The sequence below is a fragment of the Uranotaenia lowii genome, chromosome 2, assembly GCF_029784155.1.
Source record: "Uranotaenia lowii strain MFRU-FL chromosome 2, ASM2978415v1, whole genome shotgun sequence".
Taxonomy (NCBI): Eukaryota; Metazoa; Arthropoda; class Insecta; order Diptera; family Culicidae; genus Uranotaenia; species Uranotaenia lowii.
The window spans coordinates 338,089,917-338,110,232 of record NC_073692.1 but is presented as its reverse complement, the minus strand read 5'-3'; the positions used below and the strand labels follow the sequence as shown (position 1 = coordinate 338,110,232).

The 20,316-nt window shown below is 33.3% G+C and overlaps 1 protein-coding gene across 1 annotated transcript in view; it reads left to right on the top strand.

The window, feature by feature from the left end:
* LOC129749068 (E3 ubiquitin-protein ligase goliath-like) overlaps window positions 1–20,316 on the top strand; it is a 227,129-nt gene that overhangs the window by 102,315 nt on the left and 104,498 nt on the right. The window contains exon 3 of the mRNA XM_055743909.1: window positions 8,165–9,147. The gene's annotated coding sequence lies outside the window, so the exon portion shown is untranslated. The remainder of the gene's footprint in view (window positions 1–8,164; window positions 9,148–20,316) is intronic.

Here is a 20,316-nt window from a genome sequence, read left to right as displayed (position 1 = left end):
ACTGTAGGGATGAGATAAATAAATTTCTACGGCAACGTTTGCTATTTTGGCAACACTAGGCAAACAAACAAAACAAAGTCAGTCATTGATCTATTCTTGTGAGCGACAGACGTGTCTAAGTGAATCTCTGAATTGAGATTCGTAAAATCACGACACTCACATCGGAGCAGCCAAGAAAAAAACCACCGGTGCCCCATTCGCGATTTAGAAGCTATTTTTTCTCTGATTTGGTTAAGATTTTCAAAATATGATGGATACAAATTTTAAGGAGAAGGTTCAGAGATTGTTGTGAGCTATAGGAAAAATGTGTATGTGCCGTGAAGCATCGCAAATCGACAACAAAAAAGATAAATTTTTACTACTCCAAAAACCCTGCTGAGTATTTCACATATTTTTAAATGAAAACTTAAGGCAAATGCGAATTTTCAATTGAAGTTTGTTAAAAGAGAAGTTAATTAACATTCCTTCAAAATTTGGGAGAGACCAAACAATTGGTAAGCTAGAATTTTTTATTCGAAAAAACTTAAATTTTTGATATTTTCTATAAGGTTTCTTTTTGCAGCTGCATACAATCAGGCGTAATAATTTAAAGCTGGAAGACGGATTTGAATAATTGATGGTGGTTGAAATGAAAAAAAATTATATATATCCTAGAATAATAACACAATTTAAGTTTACTTTGATGCTATTCAATTGACATTGTTCAATAGTTATATCATGTTTTGTACGTTTATCGGACGTTATGATCTGAATTTTTCGGGATATTTCATTGAAAAGTACATTTATACAACCACTAGCCGTACAAAATTTCAAAGTAAAACTCAACATTTTATTCTTTCTGATATTTAAACTATTTAAATTTTTATATAATATTTTTATTAAATGTAACATCTAAACCAAATCCAAAAGTTATAGTTTAAAGTAACAACGAATAAATCGTCCATGCATACAGACCTGCGAGAAGCGCATAAAGTTTAATATAAAGATAAAATGTGGAGGAATGTGTGAATGTAGAGGATTTTTTTGAGGAGAATCCGATCGCCAGAAAATCATGAGCGAGTTGTGACAGAAAACCTCGCAATTCTGGTTCGTGAACCAAATTTGAAAACGCATTGTGTGGCTTGATTGTTGTCTTTTTCCAGTTGTTATTTTATCTCCACATGATTGTTGATTGCGCTAAATGTTATGCGTTGACAGATGAAATAAATCTATTTTTCAATGTTTTAATCTACAAAACTTCAAAGTTATAAGCAAAGTTGTTTTTTTTTTCTTTTTTTTTTTTTTTTTTGTAGCGGCCCACCACACTCCCCCACACCAAAAGGCTCAATTGAGCCTCCTGGTAATGGACGCTACTGTTCTCAGCATGTCTGGCAGCAAAAGGCATTAAAAAGTTATACGCGAGCAAAATTTAATTCATGCTGAGAACGCAATAATAGGTTATTTAATGCGGGGAAATGTGACGATACTAATTAAACTAACTGACACCATGAATCTCAATGGAAAGAGATTTCCTTTTAAGAGATTCATGTTAAAATTAAATTTTACTATTCTTTACAACAACAATTAAACAAATTTACAAAAAAAATAAAATTAATAAGATTTTAAATGTTATACTAAATTTTACATAAATTATTGCTACAAAAAATTTAAAAATAGGTACTTAAGACTAACTTTGTTCGACTTTTTTTAACGACTTAATTTAGTTTTGAATATTTGGAGTAACTTGTTTTTGAACATGGAACGAGAATTGGTTTCTTTTAATTCGTTAGGTAAGGAGTTATATTTTGTAGGACCAATGAAAGAAATTCTTTTCTGACCTAAACTAGTAGATGATCGACATCGTTGTAATTGATTTAAATGGCGAGTATTATGTGTTCTTATTGCAGTCGAGAAATGAATATTTCGGATGATCGTTGTTGAGTGTAAACTATCAAAGACGTACATTATAGTTTGAAAGTCACAAATGTCTACTAGAGGTAAAATATTATGGGATGTGGTTGAGTTAATGAGTCTAGTTGGATAAAGCAAAGGAAGCTTGTAGATATTTTTTAAACACCGATTTTGTAACGTTTGAAGTTTTTGGAGATTTGATTGTGATGCGCGTCCCCAAACTAGTATAAGATAATTTAACAAAGAGTGAATGTGTGCATAGTAAAATTTGAGCAGAACATGTTGAGGTATGAAGTTTCTTAATCTCCAAAGTACACCACAGAGGGGGGAAATTTTTTTCTCTAAATTTTGTATGTGGCAAGTCCAAGAAAGAGTTTCATCTAAGTGTAACCCGAGATATTTAAAGTTCTTGACCTTGAGTATCACAAACTCGTTAAGGTGTGGGTCCCGGTAGAGAGGTAAAATTTTTCTAATAGAATGAAATAACATGTACTTTGTTTTTTTGTAGTTTAATGAAAGAAGATTACTGTTAAAATACATGGATAACAATTTAAGATCATGTTCTAAATTGTCTATGATTGTGATTGGGGATTTCCCTGTATAGAAAAGAGCTGTATCATCAGCGAATAACCTTGCTGTCCCTATTAGTGGAAGATTACATATATCATTGATGTATAGAAGAAAAAGAATCGGCCCTATATTGCTGCCTTGAGGCACACCAACGCAGATGTTTTTAGATTCACTTTCTGTTCCATCAATAACGACAAATTGTTTTCGGTTATTAAGATAGCTACGAATTAAATCATTAGCTAATCCCCTTATTCCATATTTGTGCATTTTAGCCAACAAAATTTCGTGATTTAGCGTATCGAATGCTTTCTTTAAATCGAGAAATAATGCACCAACTATATTTTTCGAATCGATTTCCTTAATTATAGAGTCAACTAACTCAGAGATTGCAACGAGTGTGCCAGATCCAGGTCTAAAACCGTATTGTAGTTTATAAAGGATATTGTTTTGATTAAGAAAATTTATAATTCTTTTTACCATTAATTTCTCAAACACCTTACTGAAAACACTAAGAGTTGAAATTGGCCGGTAGTTATTAGCATCATCCGAATCACCTGACTTAAAAATAGGAGTAACTTTGGCTATTTTAAGGCACTCTGGAAAGCTGCCTGTTTCAATGATTAAGTTGAAAATTTTCGTTAAAATATAAGAAAATGGAACGTTATTATTTTTTAACACGCTTGTAGGGAAACAGTCTGGTCCGCAACTTTTTTTGTTTTTTAGAGACAGTATGATCAGATTTACTTCATTTTCATCGGTTGGTTGTAGGAACAAAGAGTTTCGCACCTCATTTATATTAGATAAAACATCAAATTCCGATTCAGTGGGAATTTCCTTGGCAAGATCTGATCCAATTGAAGAAAAATAACTGTTAAATTTATCAGAAACATGTTTTTTGTCAGTTATAAGTTTACCGTTGTCTGTAAGCTGAATTTGCGACGACCTTTTTGATTTTCCTAAGAGTTGATTAATGTTTTTCCAGAGTTTGGTATGGGGGGTATTATTAAGAAGATTTTCAAAGTACAGCCGCTTGCATGTTTGCTTTTTGTGATGTAATTTTTTGTTGATATGTGCAAGCATTTCTTTGAGGTGTATGTCATTGGGATGATTTTTCACACGTTTCAGATAATTATCTTTTAGCTTTATCAATGCCCAAAGATCGAAAGACATCCAAGGACAGTAACTGTTTTTGAGATTTATTTCTTTAAAAACTGTTTTTGTGCATTGCCTAAACATACAATTGTAAGTTGAAGTAATCTCTTGTATGCCACTATTCACATTTTCTCCAGGGACAAAAGTTCGGATGTAATTTGAGAACAAATTATTAAGTTTGACGTGATCTGTGATATCTCTTTTCAAAACCGTTCTTTGACGTTCCGACAGCATTTTGAAAGTAGTAAGAATCTGTAAATGATCACTTATATCTGTAAAAATTGTATGATTTTTTATGCGTTCTATATCTTTTAGTTTGCAGATTACATGGTCCAGTATATTTTGACTTTTCGGCCTCGTTGGATAAATATTGGTACATGCAAAGCTAAAGGACTCCAGCAATGTTTTGTATCTACAGACAGTATTAGTATTAACAAGATTTACTGGGACATTTAAATCACCAACAGTTAGACTAGAATGTTTATCAGGTACGGAAGAGAGAAGGGATTCAATTTGTTCACATAGAGAGCTAAATGAAAAAGCCGGTGGTCTGTAGATACCATGAACGTCGACGAATTGACCGCAAATAGCAATTTCTATACTTATTCTGTGAAATCCGTCACAAGTAACATTTACCTTTGGTTTAAAATTTAAATTTCTATTGATGAACATTGCTAAACCGCCATACGGTAAACCATCTGGCAGAAAAAAAGGCATCAACCGTGCGATGACGTTGATGATAGCGAGAGAAAAACATGAATATGTTCGATTTTGGCAATATTGGATTTTGGTTACATTCTTGCCGAGCCCTTCGTTTTTGGCAACATTCCAAAAATCGTTTTCTTTGTAAATAAATCAAAACTAATGTAAATAATAATATAAATAATAAATTAATTTAATTTGGCTTTAAGCAGTTAAAAAAATTTATTGCTGTTGAAAAGTTATAGAATTGAGCAATTAAAAAAAATAATGCTTTTATAAGTTAATTTCTGTTTTAAATTTATTTTGATTTATTCCAAACAAAAACAAAAATAAAACGAGATACATAATCCGATTGATTTAGGCAACATAGAATATACGGGTGTGTTGCCAAAACCGAACAGGGTCTGTTGTTAAAACCTCAATGTTAAGAAAGAAATGCAATTTCTTTAATATCATCTGGAGATTACAAGCACGCAAAAAATCGAATAAAATAATTACAAAAGAAAATTCAAGAAGCTCAATCAACCCAAATGCAAGCAATGAAAGCAGAAGCTAAATCCATAAGTGAGATTAATATTGAGATTTGATGATACGAAATTCAGAATTAATCTTAGCGATTAGTATAATTGGAAGTTTAACATTAAAATTTGCAATTTGATTTCCGATGTTTCGAAAGTTCTATCTAATATTATTGGTTGAATATGATGTTTAAGCATGTTGTTTTTTTTTTATAAGTATAAAAGTATAACAATTAAATGCAAAATGTTATATAATGCTAACAGCTTTTTTTTTGTCAGGAACTTACAAAATAACTGTTTTATTTTCAAAAAGCTTAGAGTATGGTGGGGTTAATGTACGACCTTAGTGCTTTCCTATTTTAAGAAAATTATAAGAAAAAACCAAGAACAGCATTTGATTCCTCAGACTTTTATCTCTCTTCATAACAATTTTTGAAATTTATCGATCGACGCATTTGATGCCTAAATGCTATCGAAACGACCTTTGGGGCAAATCCTCGAATGATTTGGGGTAAAAGGACAATTATTCAGAATTCCACATGAAGTCAAGAGGAAAATTATTTTATATCAATCTTTGCCTACAGCAGCCGCTTCTGTGTTCACTTCTGATACAAATTCTATACATAGGCGAACAACCAGCGCAAATTCAGAGTTTTCCACAAATTTTCCTTTGTGTGTATACGAAATCCAGTTCTCATAGTATTTGAACAATTTTTCGTGCGAGAAGGTTTTTGTAGATACAAAAATATGCACTGATGTTTCCAGTGCATTTTAAAAAATAGTTTAAATTTTCCATTTAGATTTACTTCAGAGGACCCTGTATATCATTCGTACTTTTGCCCCATTTGCAGTTCGTACATTTGCCCCTTCAAGGTTTCTTGTGACTCACAATTTATTGTGCAAAACAAAGACATATTAATGAAATTCTTTCTCCGGCATTTGATGGTGGTTGAATACAACAAAACAGACACATTAACACTTTCATTGAAAACCAGAATTTCGATTGGTCAAACATGTTTGCCGTTATTACAAATATCATTTATGCAAAAAAAGCAACTTTACCTTATTTTAGGAGTATTTTCAACTCCTACGAAAAAAAGGTCTAGATGAAGGTTTTCTAAATAATAATGAGTTTGAAATTTTACTGTTCTTAGTTCTTTGTTTATGATAATCTCAAAACGTACTTTTACCCGACTCGTACTTCTACCCCACCTTACTCTATCTTATTTGAATCCAATGCAATGAATTAAGAATCCAATGAATCCAATGAAATATCAATGTTTAGTAATAAAATTGAAAAGGCTGAAAATAATCGACTTCAATAAATAATTAACCTTCCCATGCCGTTCGCAAAATATCCGTTTCGGGGAAATTTGAGTTGTAGTTTGATTTCGTTCTCCTGGCTGTGAATGTTAACCGATTTTGATGATATTATATTCATTGTGTAGGTAATTTGTTCTTATTACTCAAAATTTTAAAATAAAGTCGATATGTATTACCAAGTTATCGGAAACTGGTTCAGAAAGTAAAAAGTCCGAAAAATCAATTTTATTTTTAAAATTCTCATAACTTTTGACAGCTTTTCTGTATTTAAGTGTTTCATTGATTTTTGAAACCGTCAAGAATCCATCTATCCGACAATGTATAGATATGTTGGGGTCCAATGAAAGTTTTGACCGCTATCTCAGATCTTCCGGTAGAAAAAAATCTAACTTTAAAAAAAACGATATCCAATTTTTGCTTTGCTTAGCTGTATTTCATTTCCCAATGAACCGATTTTAAAAACTCAAATTTCAATTTTTTGACGTTAATTTGATCATTATTTTCATAGAACATACTTGGTCTGTCAAAATTCCTAGTTCTTCAGTATATTGGAATGATGATAAAGAGATTCTAAATGTGCGCTTCGGGTCATATTGACCCGAACGGCATGGGAAGGTTAAAATGGGGTATATGATTTCCATATAATCATTCCTAAAATAATGTTTTTATTTATACACAACTAATACAAACATGGGTAGGATTTCATTAATAGCAGAATTAATCTATTCTTCATTTTATTTGACTAACGCGCCGTTGTACTGAAGCGGAGATTGCAGGTTCAAGTCCTGCCGGTGAGCCGTTGTATCTTTTTCGAAAAATTCATGATATTTACGGCTTTTGTTCTTTCGTTCTTTGATAGCTTATGTTTCTATAATTCTTTCCATCACCCACGAAAATGTAATTATTTTCAGGTACAAAGATGTACCAAAGCGATTTCACAACATCAGCATTGATGTTTTTATTTTAGATTTTTTAGTTAAAAATTTGATATAATAAGAATATTAGATAAACTGTTTTTACTTTGAAAATTCTAATTTTAAAATTTGTTCTATATTGAATTTCTGGGCACTATATTTCAGTCCTGATTTATGACTTATGGTGTAGAACAAAATTTTTATACTGATTTCAATTATGAATTCATTTTCTGGTTTCCTTTATGTGTCCTGAATTTTATCTTTGTTCCTGAATTAATGGTTTGAGTTTTGTAAACTACAGTGCTTTGAAATAATTTTCAAGTAAATTTCTAATTTTGATTTAGAGACATTATTTTTATAGATTACATTGTGGTCCACGTTTTCTAATGGCTCGCTTTCCCCTACCTATTGAAAATTGATATTTCTAGAATTTTCATGCTAAATGTTTATATTGGAGTATTTGGTAGTATTGATACTTTTATCTAAAAAAAAAATTTGTTCAGTTTTTTCGTGACCACACGTTAGAGTCTTAAGTGCATTTTCCCTTCTTGACGTTCATATGGACAATTCGATTTTTATTTTGTTGAATCAAATCGTCATAATGGCAGCCAAATGGGCCATATAATAATAATAATAATAATAATAAAAATATTTATTTAAGACTTTCTCGATCTCGACGGTTCATGCATTTCTTAGTCATTTGGCATGAAAAATCAAATTAAGATTTTCTGAATTTCCTGTGGCCCATCCTTTGGTGATTTTTTTAAATTTTTAAATCGATTTTGACAAAAATTTATATTCGGGAGTCACCACTTTGGTGGTTTTAGAGGGTCAAATAACCGAAACTTCAAGCGCTTTGAGGCACCCATAAATCAAGTCCGATTTAGCTGAAATTTCGCACAGATCAGTTTTTGGGCCAATCTAAAAATGGTCGGTTTTCGAAATACGATCATGAAATTTTTCCAATACCTCCCCTTTCTAAATAAATATTCAACAAATGTAAAATTCCCTTTGAAAATACCAAAACAAAGATTTTTTTCAATTCGTCAACCATCTCGTCTAACAATGACATTTTTCAATTTCCCTTACTTTCAGATAGCCACCCGTAAAATCCGCGGTACGACCAAGCGAAAACGTGCAAATGATTGACGTGTGCAACGTGCTGCGGTGGAGTTGTCTTGGAACTTTCGCCAAAGGTACTTCAGCTAGTCCACCATTCGCAACATCAACATCATCATCGGCACATTCCTTCGACAGTCGTTGCTGTTGATGAAGGATTTGGTCCAACGACAACGGCTAGGAAGCCTTAGAACTGTCTGCTAGAACAGAACTGGCCGCGGTTGTCAAAGTCATAGCTCTGGGGGTCGGCTCCTTGGGCCTAACAAAGTGCCATCGTTCATCAGTTCCGATGTAGAATTCCTCCGACTAACAAGCAGCAACTGCAGCCTTAGTTGCAATCCTGAGGAGGAAATTGACGTTCGGTTCTAACTGAAACAACCTCGCGCGTGGAATCCGTCCTTAGAAAGCCCTTTTCAGATTTCAGTGGTGTTATTTTTTTTTACGCGACAAGGAAGAAGTCTCTTCGCGAGTGGGTTTGTTATCGCGAATGTTGTGGTGTAATAATCGCCTTTTGTTTGTGCGACTATTTTAAGAGTATCTATAGGCAAAGAAAAAAAAGTTTTCAAGTAGAGCAGCTAACAAGAAGAAGCAAGAAAAAAAGGTGAAGAAAGTGTGATACAGTGGATTGCATTTTCCATTTTTTCGCGAGTCAGTGATAAGTGGTCGAACGGTGCGCATTCATACTTAGAGTCTTCCCTTCCCGCGCGGTCTTTCTGTTTTCCCTCCAGGATCAGTTTCAGAAGAGTTCCCCAGTTACGGCAAAAGTACACACGCGGATGTTCAGAGCTGATTGATATTGGTTCGCCGAGCGATTGATAACGAATCATTGATACGGTGCTATCCGGGGATTTTTGAGGGGTAGTACAGCGGAAACGATTGCTTATCAACGCTAACGTGAACGTGAGGGCGCAGAAGAGTTGCCCGGTTGTGATAACAGTTAATGGTTCTCAAAGCGGTAGGTACCCAGTTGCTCCCTTAAATATGTTGTTTTACAACAGAATTTTATTTAGAATTTTTTTCATTAAATCAATTTACGTTAAATGGGGTGCTCAGTAGATCAATTTGGGGTCATTTTTCAAACCTAAAGATTCATTTTTGTTCAAAACTCATCCATGAGTTTGCAGAATTTTAAAGTAACCTTACATGAGTAAATTTGAAGTTTTAGGCTTGTATAGGAAAATTGAATATTTTGTGTTGAAAAATCAACATCATTTCTGTTTATTCTGTGGAACTGAGCCTGCTAATGGTTTTTGTGCCAATTTATAAATTCTCGAAAGGAAATTTTCCACTGAACAACTTTGTCGAAGACCGTAACTGCGGATCTTATAAGGCAAATAAGTTATTAGCTCTTTAACAGGGGTATGTCTTTTGGCATTGATAAACAATAAATAAAATTGACATCACTGCTGGGTGCCTAGCAAGGAATTGCATGACTACTTTTCATGCAATGCTTTGCGAGGCACAAGCAGAGATGTCAAATGAATTCATTGTTTATCAATGCCAAAAGACATACCCCTGTTAAACAGCTAAAAACTATTTTGTATAATAAGATAAGAGGATACGGTCCTCGACAAAGTTGTTCTGCGGAAAATTTCCTTTCGAGAATTTATAAATTGGCACAAAACCATTAGCAGGCTCGGTTCCACAGAAGAAACAAATATTATGTTGATTTTTCAGTACAAAAAAATCAATTTTCCCATACAAGCCTAAAACTTAAAATTTACTCATGTAAGGTTACTTTAAAATTCTGCAAACTCATGGATGAGTTTTGAACAAAAACGAATCTTTTTGGACCCCAGGGTTTGAGATATTAAAAAAATGACCCCAAATCGACTCAGTCTAGTGCTCAGTCCCAAAGGGAAAGGCAAAATATATAAATTCAGAAAAAAAAAATCAAATTGCATGTTTGGAATCAGTGCCCTGTTATAAGTCTAAATGTGGATTTGTGAAATTTTCGTAACTTTTATAGATAACTGGTAGTCTAAAAAATCGATTTAATATCACTTTATGATCCCTTCGAATTTTATTTTACAATCATAAATAATACACTCATTTTGGAGTTGAAAATGTCAACATAAATCTCAAAGTTATCTATATATATAAAAATGAATGTTTGTCTGTCTGTCTGTTCCCTATAGACTCGGAAACTACTGAACCGATCATCATCAAAATTCGCATCTGAGGGTTTTTGAGGCCGGGGATGGTTTCTGTAATAGTCAAAACTCCATCCGACTTAAGGAAGGAGAGGCTTCCATACAAAATTTGTAGTTTTTCGAAACAAATTAAAGTCATGACATCCATTTTCTTGAGATTTTTTTTTCCTTTGGGCGGTTTGTTTTTCGTCTCTATGGTAGAGGCGTCGCGAGCCAACGACGCCAAAAGAAAGTAACCCAGGCATAGCATACTGATCAGTAGGAATATTTTGGCGCGTATTTCTCAACCAAGCATATTTTCTTTGAGGGGTTTGTTTTTCGTCTCCATGGGCAAACAAACGTCGTCGCAAGAGGATAGTAACCAAAGCACACTGTTCATTGATTGCTGGAAAATTTAACAATAAGGCGCCTGTTTCTCAAACACGTGGGACGATATGCAACCTAGATGTGTTTTTTTCTTGCTTATTTGATTTGTACACAGCACGTGGTAATAAATTACGCCTAGATGTGACACGGATTGGTATTTTATCAATCGAATCAAAACCAATTGAAAGATTTGCAAAAATACTTCCATATTTAGTTCGTGTTATTGTAGGTAGCATTCGACTTTTCATTCAAGGAACATTAGAACATGTTTAAACGTCCAACTTTTTCCGTTAAAAAAAATTAAAAATTATGTTTTCTTCTAGAAATTGTTACTTCAGCCCAAATAAACAACTGAAACGAATTTAGAAATGAAAATGGGAGCTTTTTATTTTAAATAATTCTGAAAAAACCATCGTTCTTTTTGCTTACATACCAATTCAAGTACGTACTTAACATAAAAAGTGTTTTTGTGTTACATGGCTGCATAAAAGAGACTTTTGATCCGCTTCGTTTTTGAAAAGCGAGACTTTAGAACTGATATTCAACTGGACGCAAAATTTTTAAGAGAAATTTTTAGTTTACCCTTAAAGTGTTAAAAACAATATTCCCTTCTGTCAACTTACACCGTGGGGCAAGGGCAAACGTCGAACTTTTAAGAAATTCATCTTCAAAATGATTCAATATGTTGGAAATACCAGAAGGGGTATTTCGAATGTTGAAACTGCAGCGGGTATTTAAAATTCTTAAATGCCTTTGTAAATGAAGGTCATTTGCTTTGAACAGCATTCGTTAAAAGTGGGGTAACAAACATAAATTTATATTGCAGGAATACTGCAGATATATCAGTGAAACTTGATAGAACAAAAAACAGGAATTCGTATTAAATCCATTTTAAAGCCATTACTCTGACGCATCTGTACATAAGCTTTGCATTGACACTTGCCCCAATATAGGGGACAAATGTAAACTTAGAAATTTGTTTTTGCCTACATTTTTGAATATTTGACTTTCAAAGAGAAAATAAAAAAAAAACGCTGAGAACTTATTTAGTGATGCAACTGATATTCTTTTTAAATGTTTATATGTTTACCGTAGTAAATTTATTTAAAAAAAAAAAAGAAATTTGCACTGTATTTAATACATAACTAATTAAATATATTTTTCATTACCATGATAAGTGCTGTTTGGGTATCGAGCCGGTTAAATTTGCCTACCATCTTCAAGCAGTGGGGGACAAAATTGAAAAAAATGGGAGAGCTCCCATGTAAATTTAAGATAAAGAGCTTTTCAATGCAGGGACCATATGTCAAAAAGTTTTTTTAGGTACAGAGTACAAATTTCAGATCTTGAAAAACGAGTTTAGAGACTGAAAATAATATATACCATCGTTGAATTGCAATTCAGAACTGCAGCTGCAGCTCCCATTTCAAAGTTGTTGGTTCTGAAGTATGATGAGGTTTGATTTAAAAAAATGCTCTCTAAAATCTAAATTTGAATAAATTTTTACAAATTACATTTATTTCCGGAAGGTGTAGCAAAGCACAACGGGTCAGCTAGTCTACAATATATTTCCTGAGCTTCCTCATATTAGCACTAAACTCACTACAAAATTTTATTGATTCTTATTTTGGAACTATACGATATCGTACCATTCTGATCAATTATTGTTTCGCTTCTTCAAATTATAAGTATAAGTTTTAGTCTAAAATAAAATTAGGGGAGATGGGGGCATAACGAGCACCCAGGGAATAATGAGCACTTCTCTTTTCTACGAAAGTATGTATTTTCTTAAATAAATTTTCATGAGGATTTGTTTCGTACTTCCTATAGTATTAATTTTTCACAAAAAAAGGAATCTCCTTAACATCTTTACAGAGATATTTTAAAAAAAACTAGCTTGGTTCTCAAGTTACGAAAATATTATAATTTTTGAGCACCACGAAATAAGCTCTTATGATCTTAAAATCACCTTGATCTGTAATGTACGCACTGCAACATGATGTACACATTGTTTCTCAATTTTTACCATCATAAAATTTTTGATTTTTCACTTTTATCAATTTTAAAACACGTTTTTAATTAAATTTGTTGGCTAGGGGCATAGAGAGCACCATATTATTGAGGCATAATGAGCATTTTCTGCCGTAGAATCTAGCAGCGAATTAAAATTGATTTATAGCGCCACACCTTGACTAGTTTTCATCCGACAATTTAGCCTATTGTTTGTATTCTACAAACAGACCTAGATTACTTTGTTATAGCTTTGTTGGATGAATCTACGACTCACCTGACTTCATCGAATTGAATTCGCTGTTAGATTCCCCGGCAGAAAACGCACATCTTGCCCTGATTAATGGTGCTCATACTGCCTCAGGGGGGGTTCTCATTATGCCTCCACAGTGGTTGGTTTTCAGCTTTTGGCAAAATTTTTTAAAATGCATTTTTTAACGTTTTCATCTAGTTTTTCACGTTTCAGCCCGTTAGGGAATAGGCTTTTCAAGTGTCTGAACACGAAACAATAATGTAACCTCTATATTATAGCCCTTTTCTATGGTTAAATAACCGTTTTCCTTAAGGTGGCCATTATGCCCCCATCTCCCCTATCCAATTAAGATTTTGAAATAAAGAACAATTTAAACTTTAGTTTAATTAAATTTCAAGCTCTCATACTAATTATGTAATTTTATTTGGACTTAAATGCATGAAATAGGAACGAATTTGCTACAATGAACTATTAAAAAGTGAAAACCATTTTTATCTTTATAAACAGTTTTTTTCTTAGATTTTTAAATTAAAAAAAATCATTTCATTTTTGATAGTTAATACTATTCGTTTGAAGAATCAATTGCAATTGAAAAAACCAATTTTTCAGACTCAGATTGGAATTTCTACTTAATATCTGAAGCTTAATTTCAACTTAAAATTTTAATTCCTATAGTGTGGATGGAAAATTGAAACATAACCACATTTTTGGTTCTGAATTTTTTAACCCACAATTCCCTCTTTAGATTTATTGTTGATTTATTGCTGAAGAATTTTAAAAACTCCACTTCTTAATATTTTATAATTGATTTCTGGCTTATTCCAGACATTAGATTTCAAAATTTTTAACACAAAATAAGGGCAGTATTCGAGCAAATTTGGTCCAAACCCAGGAATAACTCAACCAAAATCAAGAAAAAAAAACACTTTAAACACTTTTTTAAATCTTCAAAATCAGCAGATTTCAATTTTTTTTAATCCAGAAACCCGTTCATGATTACTTTGATAATCCTTGCTTAGAAAATATCGTGTTTTGGACTTAAAAATTCAAATTTTATGAACTCAATTAGAGTTTTTTTGTCTGATTTAGCAAATGAAGGATATGAAACCTAGCAAAATCCGGGTTTTTTCAACGAAATCCGAGCAACCGGGCCAGACCGAACTTTTCCAAATTGTGTTTCAAATATCCGAACAAGTCCGGGTAAAAACGGGAAATCTGGAAATAATATTTTCATTTTGATTCTGAATACATTATTTTCTTTGATTTTAAATTTAACCTAAAAAACTAAACAAAATCTGGTAGGGAACCTCCGTTTCCCAAAAATTAAATGCAACATAAACATCACTACGATCGAAAATTTATGCTAAAATATCGATAAAAGATTTTTTTTTTTAATTTTCATCGTTATTTGGTCTCGGCACAAATTACGCATTATTGTGTTTTCTTAATTGCAATGTTTTTCTTTTATTTTTTTTTATTTGAAAATAGAATTTTTCGATGAAAACTATAGATAAATATTAAAATTTTTTGATTGTGATAACGATTTAAAATATAAGTAGGTACCTTTACCAAGGCAATTACAAACAAAGCTCATTTTATTTAAAAAGTTTTCAAAATCAACTTCCTAACAAGAAAATTTGTTTTCTTTTGTGTGTGTGAGAGGAAAATTATACTTTTGATAGTTTTTGAGAACAGTACTCGTTCGATCAGAGCTTATTTTAAATATTTCGAGATTTAAATGTTTCTTCTTAATTGAAATCGCCTTGTCAGTTTCGCTATCTTCAATTAAAAAAAGGAAAGGCTTTCTGTGAAAATCGAAACATGCATTGGAGAATAAACCAAGAAATTTTGAATGAAGATTATTTAAAAGACACCATAAGAAATGAACAATTTTAATGCCTTCAATTTCAAGTTTTTAATTTTTCAATGCAAATAAGGCTGGAACAAATATTAATTTCTTCTTTTGTCACCCCCCCCTTCGAAATTTCCAAAATCCCGAAGGGGGAAATAAATAAAGTTTGAAGTATTTTAGGTGAATTTCAAATAAAAATTCAAATATCCGAAAGATTACAAGACCAAAAACAAAATTTTGGAAGATGGAAGTTAATTAACATTTTGTATTCTTGATTTTACTGAATTTTCGATAAAAAAAAAATACATTATTTATAAGTTGTATGCAATAATATAATATGCAATTTGGTTGCATGCAAGCTTTCGTGCAAATTATCCCAATTTATTTGTTTTTCGCATTATTTTTTATTGTCCCCCCCTCGCGATGTTCCAACTCCGAGTGACAAAAGAAGGATTTTAAATTTGTTCCGGCCTAATATAACGGGAAATAATATACACCAACAAGAAAAATTAAGACAAAATATTGTCGCTTTATCTATGTTATACATATCCGTTGTGAATTTGGAACTTAATGAATGTTAATCAGAAGACGGATTGCATCAACAGTAAATAATGGTTACAATGTTGGAAAGAAAGATTATAAAGTTAGACTGCCAGTGAAATCCATACGCTCCCGAAGTGCGTACTGGAAAACTGATCTCTCAATGGGATATTTAACTGCAATTTAAGTTTCATACTAAATATCAAGGAAATGCAACAGTTAAAAGCCTAAGGTTTTTTTTACTTCTTAGAGAGACCAAGATATGTTGAACCAGATATTTTTTTTAAATTGAAGAAAATTTCAAATCACACGACCCAAACAACCAAAAGTCTCATAAAACAGGTACAAAAACGCTTACTCAGCCCCGTCATTGATATGAAATTCGTTCTATGCAGCTCAAAATTTGAGTTCTTACTGATACTTTCAAGTTGCAAAACAAGTCTTAATGATCTTCTATTCAGCTTCCAGCGGCCATCTAATTCAGCTTCCTAAAAATCGGAAAATGAGCAAAAAATCTCTCTTCATCTCAACTGAACCCTTGGCTTCAGTTCATATCACCTTCTCTTGATTGTTCACTGTGTTCTGTACCGGTGCCGCCATGATGCCACGCGACGAATTCCAAACTCGACAAATTTGCCAATTGCTTCTTTCCTACATTTCCTATATATATCGCATCAGAATGGTCACTCAATTACTAAATTACTTATTGAAAAAAAAACTTGCCCGACTTGGGGATCGAACCCCGATCTTCGTGGTGAGAATCGTACATGCTACCACAGGACTACGCCTAGATGAAACTAGAGATGTACCGAATAGTGGTATTCGGCGAACGGCCGAATACCGAATATTGACCTTTACAACTATTCGGCCAAACGAATATTCGGCCGAATATTCGGCCGAATATTCGGTCGAATATTCTATTGAGTTTTCAGTGAAAAAACTTTAAGCGATTATTTCAATGCTTTCTATTTCTTCCATATTAATGCCTCACATGTTTTTTAGTCGATTATTCTCAACCATATGATATCATCGGATGATGTTTTACAAGATATTTTTTAAGTAGAGGTCTTTCTGATTTTTCAAATGTCAACAATAACTGAAAAGACATCAGATAAGTCGCTTCTAGGGCGTTTATCACCAGAGAGATTGCGTTCCTGTGAAATCTGGAATAAAACATACCGAAACAGGTACCAAGCTTTTTGGAATTGCTTCTCTGATATTGAATTAGATGAAGGTCGAATTTGGGCAAGTTGAAAATAGTTGACGAAAAGAAAGATAATCTTAAACATTAAACAAACCATACTTTCTACCACTCTTATCCAGTCGATCAGGCATTCAGAACGATTTTTGAAAAAAAAAATAAATAAATTAATAAAGGCAAAATTTGTGTATAATTTGAAATGTTTGAAAAGTTGAACACAAAATCTAGAAAATTTTAAAGAGGAATTTGAGTTTTTTATTTGATTTAGTAATTAATCTGAATAAACCCGAGACAAACTCGGGAAGTATTAAACAATATGTGGATATTCCGTCCAGACTTATCTGGATTCTGTACTGGATTAATGGGCAAGCTCGAATATATCCAGAAAATCTGGAATAAACTATTACCAAAGTATGAAGCGATACCATTCAGCATCCTCCTGTACGATCAACAGTGAAAGATACGCGGATACACCTTAGTTGTTTTACTGAAACCATAAAGTTTTAATGATTGCGTAGCTTTTACAATATTACTTAAGGATATTTTATAAATTATCAAGAAATATTTGAAAAATTTACTAGGCTGTAGAAGATATTCGGCCTATTCGGCCTATTCGGCCGAATACTTAGCTCAACTATTCGGTGAGCCGAATATTCGGCTTAACGGTTTTTCGGCGATATTCGGCGCCGAATATTCGGCCGACCGAATATTCGGTACATCTCTAGATGAAACTAAAACTTGAAGTAGTGATTTGATTTTGAAAGCACTTCAATGCACTTTATGTGACGAATGTTTCTGAAGGGATGTTTGTTGAAGTACGGTAAATTTAGTGATCGTGATTTAATCGGTTTTTGTGCTGCTAACTACACCTAAAAATCCTATATTTGCTGAAGTCGGAAAGTTCCTACTAACAGTTAAGCAATCGTTACTGAACCATTGGTGATAATTGCAAATTTTGGCTAATTATCGACCAAATAAGCCAAGTCATCTTGTTGAAGTGAAGCTTCACATTTTCGACCTGCCAACACCATTTTACAGTTCCCCTTCAGAAATTTGCTTAGCAGTTGTCGCATTGCTGTTTGTTTACGAAATGTCGACCACAAGCAGAATGGACAAAAACAAGCTTTCTACACGATCCAATACCGCTTTATCATCACAACCGTTGGTAACAGCTTTGCCTAAACGGTCACGGGAGGATTTGACCAACTCGGACGAAGAAGTTGATTCTCTGACGGACCTGTGGACACGCATGCAGACAATGTTTTCTGGATTGAACGACAGGATGAACCAAATGGAAAAGAAACTCGAAGCCGACATTGCAGCCACGAAAGCAGAATTGAGCCAGCGGATCGATTTTTTGGAGGAACACGTCACTTCTCTAAGGCAACAAACTATTGATGATGTCAACAAAATACGCAGTGAGGTTAATACGTTACGTGACGATTTGTTCATTTCAAATGAAGCTATTGAAAGGATTAAGAAATCACCGCAACTCGTTATCTCTGGGATACCTTTCACTCACAACGAAGATCTCAACAAGGTATTTGAAAAAATTGCCAGTGAATTGGGTGTGCCATCGCCTATTGTTGATTTACGTCGTCTAGCTAAGTCGCCAATAGCAGTAGGATCTAAGCCGCTAATTCTATGCGAATTTGCCATGAAGCAACGAAGAGACGCTTTTTTTAGTGCTTATCTAAGCCGAAGATCCCTTACACTACGCACCGTGGGCTTTTCTAGTGACGATCGAATTTTCATCAACGAAAACCTTACTGTACATGCCAGAAACCTGCGATCAGAGGCCTTGAAACTCAAGAAAACGGGACACCTTACGAAAGTGGTTTCAAAGGACGGGCTCATCTTCATTCAACGTAATCCTAACCTTGGAATGGAACCGATCTACACCGCAAAACAACTCAATCAAAACCTATCCTAAATTGCCATTCTAATCCTTCCAAATTTTCCTTTCGCTTCCTATCCTTCGTTCCCTTGAATCCTTCCCCTCCTGAACAGTGTCATCCACTGTTCTCGTTGCTGCTGTGCTGTTAGCTGCTGTGTTGTTTACTGCTGTGCTGTTTGCTGCTGATTCGAATGGGATTTAGATCATTTCAATGCAATACTAAGTAGTTTTCCTTTGCATCGAAAAGTTATAAACATTCATTTACATGAGGTGTAGTTTTTGTTACTTTTTTCTTCTTTCTGAATTTTCTTTTTATTTGCTTCAGGTATTTTTCTTATGAATCGATTGAATCACGTGATTGAGTTTTTGGACTATCACAATGTCATATAAGAAGTTATCAGGTGAGTTGCTAGAATTAGTTTCCTTGTTGGGTTTATGCTGGGTATCTTTCTTGAATTTGCTATTCTTTTTGTGTGATAATGGCTAGACGTATCCATAGTAATGCCTCCTCTATGAATATACCAAGTGCAGTACTACATGCTGCGCTGAGTCCAAATAAGTTGAACATTTGTCATTTGAATGTCCAAAGTTTGTGTGCTCGTAACCTAACAAAATTTGAAGAATTAAAAACTTTATTCCGGGGTAGTAGACTTGACCTGATATGCTTTTCGGAAAGTTGGCTTGATCAAACTATTTCCAATTCAATAATCGAAATACAAAACTATAATATTCTAAGAAATGATCGGAATCGCCATGGAGGAGGAATTTGTATCTATTATAAAAAAGATTTGAAATGTCGTATAGTTTCAATTTCTGATAACAATATACCTTATCAAACCGAGTTTATGCTACTAGAGCTTTTCGTTGGAATAAGCTCAATGTTGATAGGCGTTTATTACAATCCACCTAATGTTGACTGTTCGGACGTATTAGTCAATCATTTTGAAGATTTTGCTCTTAATTATGATAGTACATTCATCATCGGTGACTTTAATACAGACCCGAATAGGCATTCTAGAAGGTTGACCGATTTTTTGAATATCTTAGAAAGTTCTTCTTTTCATATAGTTAATTCTGAACCGACTTTTTTCCATCGTAATGGGTGCTCTTTACTGGACTTATTTATTACCAATTCGCTACAGAACATCATTAAATTCAACCAAATTTCTCTGTCAGGTATAACTCCCCATGATTTGATTTTTACGACTTTAAATTATTCTCGGACTGATTTATCTGTAGGATTTTGGCGTCGTGACTACGCACGTTTCGACGTTGAATTATTTTTACAAACTTCACAGAATTTTGAATGGTATGATTTCTGTTCTATGAATGATCCGAACCGACTTCTGGAAATTTTGAATTCAAATTTAAGCCTACTTCATGAACGCTGTTTTCCCTTGAGATTTATTAAAACCCGAAGAAGCCCCTGGTTCAATCGAGACATAGAGTTGGCGATGGTCAACAGGGATTTAGCCTATAAAAATTGGATACGAAATAGAAATCACGAAAATAGGACAACATTTAAAATGCTACGCAATAAAGTTACTTCACTTATTATGAAATCAAAAATAAACCATGATAAAAAGAGCATTAACTTTGAACTTCCTCCCAAACAATTATGGAAAAATGTAAAGAGGCTGGGAATAAACAAAGATAACAATATTGGTACCATTTGTAATTACACCGCTGATGAAATTAATGATTTTTTCGTTTCAAATTTCTCAACTAATGATCAGTTTGAACCAAATAATTCATATCTTTCCAGTTCATTCAGTTTTCATGCTGTCGTAGACTACGAAATTGTAAATGCCATTCACTCAATTAAATCTAATGCTATGAGCTTTGACAATATACCA